Source organism: Coptis chinensis, chromosome 5, assembly GCF_015680905.1.
Source record: "Coptis chinensis isolate HL-2020 chromosome 5, ASM1568090v1, whole genome shotgun sequence".
Classification (NCBI taxonomy): Eukaryota; Viridiplantae; Streptophyta; class Magnoliopsida; order Ranunculales; family Ranunculaceae; genus Coptis; species Coptis chinensis.
Window position 1 is genome coordinate 2,147,437 of NC_141460.1, and position 5,369 is coordinate 2,152,805.

At 34.0% G+C, this 5,369-nt stretch overlaps 2 long non-coding RNA genes across 2 annotated transcripts; one reads left to right on the forward strand and one right to left on the reverse strand.

Annotated features, from left to right (window-relative positions):
• Positions 1-302: 302 nt before the first annotated feature.
• LOC147496244 (uncharacterized) lies at positions 303-2,073 on the forward strand. Its single transcript, XR_015196550.1, has 2 exons — positions 303-520; positions 1,723-2,073. It is a non-coding gene; the product is annotated as an uncharacterized LOC147496244 (long non-coding RNA).
• Positions 2,074-3,040: 967 nt separating this feature from the next.
• LOC147496245 (uncharacterized) lies at positions 3,041-5,369 on the reverse strand. Its single transcript, XR_015196551.1, has 3 exons — positions 4,279-5,369; positions 3,986-4,116; positions 3,041-3,312 (listed from the first exon to the last, which is right to left on the reverse strand). It is a non-coding gene; the product is annotated as an uncharacterized LOC147496245 (long non-coding RNA).

Genomic DNA, 5,369 nt, shown 5'->3' on the forward strand with positions numbered 1-5,369 from the left:
ATTTTTTTACTGGAATTTGGCCCATAGTCGTTACCTGAAAGAAAATGCATTGTACAATGTACTGCAATACAATAATAATAATAATAATAATAATATATATATATATATATATATATATATATATATATATATATATATATATATATATATATATATATATATCCTTCTACTGCCACTCTTATACTGCCACTCTTATCTCACACTTCTTCTGGTCCCTTGGATCTCTTCTCTAGATCATCAGATCTAATTCACTCAAAAATCACGAAATTTCAAAATTTCAAACTATTTCAAAAACAAAAAAACGAAAAAACGCGAAACTTGTTTTCTTCTTCATCTCGGTCTTCTTCTTCTCCAAAACCAAAACCCTTCAAACAAATTTCATAAATTATTCAAACAAATTGGTTAAAAGAGGTAACCCAAAATTTCTTGATACAGTTGTTAAAAGAGGAAATGGATTTCTTAAGAAATCAGAAATCCAGGTTGTTTAGAGGAACGAATTGTCAGCGTCGGTGAAAACGAGGTAAATACTGTGTCATCACTTCTCTCTTGAAATTATTTGTTCTCTCTTGAAATTATTTGTTCAAACTTGATTAAAGTGCAACTTTTGGTTGGGTCTTGAATTTAGAAATCCTTCTGGACAAGTGAAATTGTCCATTGTTATTTCGTGTTATCTGTTAAAACACCAAGTTCCCCATTCACACCAACTATCGCATGTATTTCATTGAAGGATGAGGGCATTCCAACCTTCCCTCCACGCGGAGGATTTGGATTCATTTATGTGAATCACTAAAAATTATTTTACTGCTGAATTATTTGGCATATATGAAATGATTTGTGTCAAAATGCATCTACTTGTAGAATACTTAACTTGTAAACTTCAAATTTCATCCATATCAGAGTCTCTATTTTGCCCAGCTAATCATGTATTATATGAAATGGCTAAGTGAATAACACACTCTCTCCATATACTGGTCAAGACGTCAAGTAATGCTATTCCCTTAATCTCGTATAGTTCTCTTAATGGAATACTATATGTATAAGAAGGCTCACTATACTTTGAAATAGCAATTTCTTTTTGTGTTCTTTGATCTTGATTTCGTGAACATAATTTTTCTATGAACTTGTTTGAGAATACTTGTATCTAGCGCCAATTGCTTCCTATATCGAAAGCACTAGCGGTTCAGTATTTACTTCTATATATATCAGCAATAACTTAAGTTATGCTACAATTTGAGTAAATGTTGTATTGCCATGCTTTGTAGACTGCAAAAGTGATTGGTAAATGGGATACTAGTATAAGAATTCTCAACTCACAACATTGGCAGATGGCAAATGAGCGAATCTGAGTTTGCATAAATTATTTAAATTTTTAGTAGCCAGTAGTTGCAATATATATAAACATAACACATAATCATGAGATTGTATGTACATTATAGTGTGACTGCTATCTAGATCATCCCAGAGAAATCAAAACAAAGCCGATTAGATTAGTTTCCCTTACATAATTAGTGTATCTGGATTTTGCAGTTGCAATGTTTCACACTGTACCAAACCAACAACATCTGCATTATGGTAGGTTGTTATACTCTGACTTACAGAGTTGTTTCAAGGGAATATCCTGAGTGGAAGCTTATTGTTTAATAGTCTAGTTTGAGTATCTGAAAGCTTTCTGTCACCAAATATTATTGAAGATTGCTTAATGCCAGTTGATTTCTAATGCAGGCTCGCTCCATTCTCAAGGCCTCATTAACCTCTAGGACAGCTCTTACCAGTGTATTTTGCCAGAAGAACTAAGGATCCAACTCGGACTGGAGTAGACTAGACTAGAAGATACTTTGAAGATACATACTAAAGATTGTAATACTTAGTGTTGTAATACTCTGAAGGTGCATAAATACTTGATGTAATGTAAGGTACCTTTTAAAATGCCAGACTTGGTATAGTAGGGAGTGTTTGTTTTGATTGTTCTGAATTCTCTTATGTGAGAAGGTAAGGAATTTCATCCTGGTCTTCGTAACCTTGAATGGTATGGTAAATTGTTTTTTAATCAAGATGCTGTCATACTTTGACTGATCGAAGGAACTCATCTTCACTGTTAAGCTTTATATTAGATACTTGATGAAGACAAGTTTTTACTGGCATTCTCATTTGCTTATGGTGTGTTTGAAATATTATTACCATGTGAAATTCAGGTTGGAATATTAAGGTTTTTCATACACGTAATGCAATCTCATTGGTGTTTTTAACTTATGTTGATCTTATTATGAATTTTTAGTATTCCAAGTCACGCTTTGTAATACAACTTCTATTGATTACATATTTACATCATCAAAATTTAGTATCCAAAGGCCATAGAGATTTATTAGTCCCCAGCGCACTTCTAATGAGCTTGAAAACAGAATAAACAAAAACAGTAATTGTGATTACAAATTACAAATTCCAAGTTAGAAGCCGAACTAAAACTCAACTAGCGGGTTTTGAGTTTTGACATGATGTTTACTAGCAGCGGGTCTGGATTTGGTGTTAATAAAAATAAAAGTTAATGGTGGTTTGGTTCTTCGGTTTTATTTCCAGTTGTCATGAAATTACAGGCTCAGAACTGCCAAGACAGCCGTTGCAGCTTGATTCCATAAGGTAAGGAATATCATCCTGGAAAGTGTCTCATAACGAAAATGCTAGTTAAAACTCTGACAGAGTTCACTGAAAATGCTAGTTAAAACTATAACAGAGTTCACCGAACTCTGACAAAGTTCACCGAAAATGCTAGTTAAAGCTCTGACAGAGTTCACCGAAAATGCTAGTTCAAAACTTTGACAGAGTTCACTGAAAATGCTAGTTAAAACTCTGACAGAGTTCACCGAAAATACTAGTTAAAACTCTGATGAACTCTGACAAAGTTCACCGAAAATACTAGTTAAAACTCTAACAGAGTTCACCAAAATGATGAAGGATGTAGTCAGGATATTTAAGTTGGAAATCATTGTACCTAACCACTCAATACCCAAACAGAAATCAAACTTAGGTTCACATAAATAATTTCTACCTCAGCCATCAACCAAAGGAATCTAAACCATATTATACACATCGACAGTAACAAGTCTCACAATTTTAACAGTAGAAAATGTTCTAACAAATTTATGCAAGTAGATGACCTTTTCTAAAAACCAAACCCAGAAACAGGACGACCCACAATGCAAAAGGAACTTTGGATAATATTGGAAACCCTAATATAAGCAGTAAATCAATCCATAGAGCTTGAATCTTTGCCTTTCCTGCTTGGAGAGCTTGAATCTTTTGTTGTAGCTTTAAGACCTGCAAAAAAACAAAATTCAACGTTATCCCTACTATCCATATAAGAATGCACCCACTTCCCTAAACTTAAGTCCCCTAGTGAAGCACACACATGTAAAACATTAACTAAAGTAGCTTCATTAGGCTGAACTTCTCCTCCTTGTAACATTTCTTGAAAAATCCTAACGCCTCTTCATAATACCCTCTTTGTGCATAACCACCCAACATAGCGGTCAAGTGACAACATCTCTCTTACCCATTGTTTCAAAAGGCTGTGGTGCACTTGTGATAGACCCACACGGCTAGTATACAAACTCAATATTGCATTGTTCACAAATATGTTATTTTCTCCACTCAAGTTTCTTAAATTGTAACCATGTGTACGCTTTTTCCAAATTTAAGAGCTCTTAAGTTAGAACAAGCTGATAAAACTGTAACAAGTGTTACTGAACTAGGCCTAACATCCATAGACATGAAAGTTACCAAGGCTTCCATATCTAAACCACTCTTAACAAGTCCAGACATCAATGAAGTCCATGACACAACATCTGGGACCAATATAGAATCAAATATTCGACGCAGATAAAATATCATTAGAACTAGTGAACAAATGAATCAAAGAGTTTTGAATAAAATTTAAGCAATGCCAAATACTTGATTAAATAAGAAGAGACAATGTAAGGAGAATGCTCACATAGTTTCTTCTTTACATAGATTGATCCATTGCCAAAATCTTTTATCATTTCCCCAGGTGATGTTTAGAGCCTTTGCTGAGATATGAACGACACCCTAGTATTGTGGATCCTCTATAATCATGTCATTAATCTAGGAGGGAAAACACACACACACACCCAGGTTAGACTCCTGAAAGAGTTTAGAGGCACATTGGCTCACGATTTTATCTACTTTAAAACATCTAAAACAGAAAACAGAGCCTTAAACTTTGCACATGAATCAAAACCAACAAGTAAGATGCATTTAACTTACCGCAATCCAATGATGACCTGATGAGTTCCCATCTCGTTGTTCACATTCGTTCATAATGTTCTAGTTTTGTTTACTTGATATGAACAAAATTGTGAACTAAAACACGAGTTAACTCCAATGAGCTGAAAGTTTCGATTGTTTGTAATGCGAGCTGAGAGGGTTTGGGTTTTGGAGAAGAAGAAGACCGAGATGAAGAAGAAAACAAATTTTGCGTTTTTTCGTTTTTTTGTTTTTGAAATAGTTTGAAATTTTGAAATTTCGTGATTTTTGAGTGAATTAGATCTGATGATCTAGAGAAGAGATCCAAGAGACCAGAAGAAGTGTGAGATAAGAGTGGCACTCTAGACAAACCGTGCAAAAAAATATGACTTATTTATAAATTTTGTTATCCGCACTTTAGGAACTCCCCTAGGCCCCCCAAAACTGAGGGCCGCCCCTCACAACCCACCCATTAAAAAAACCGGTCGTGTATTGCAACCTTTAATTAAACACAACCAAAGAAAAATAAAAAGATTAGGTATCAAAAAGCTTAATAGCAAACACAAAATAGAAAATAATAAGAAATATGAAACTAATTATACCTGCTGGATGAAATAAATTAAGATCCACTTGTACCAGTTAAAATCGAGACAAAACCAATATTCAACAATAATATTCCACGCAAATGTTTAAAACATAACAATATAATATGAGATTATGAGCTACAGAAACATCAAATCAACTAAAGCTCATTACTTTAGCATAGATTGAAGTATACATAACAATATGAAAATATACCAGATCTGCTTGCCCGCCTACCTCCCTCTTTCGAGCTTCAATAAATAAAGAAAACTCAAAAGAATACTGCTTCTTGTTTCTCAACCCTGCTTTCCAGCAAGCATAGTTCCTTGAATTGCTTGAGTCCTTCCAAATAGATCAACATTTTGTTTGTTTTTGTTTTTGCATTTGATTGAAGAAAATTATTAATGGTGGAAGAAAGGTAAATGTGCCCATTGCATGAAAAAACTTAACAAAGAGTTACGAAGAAAGAAAAGATGAAGAAGAGAATGCTGCTTCGAGAGATAGAAGGAAGAAACTTGGTGAGGAAGATA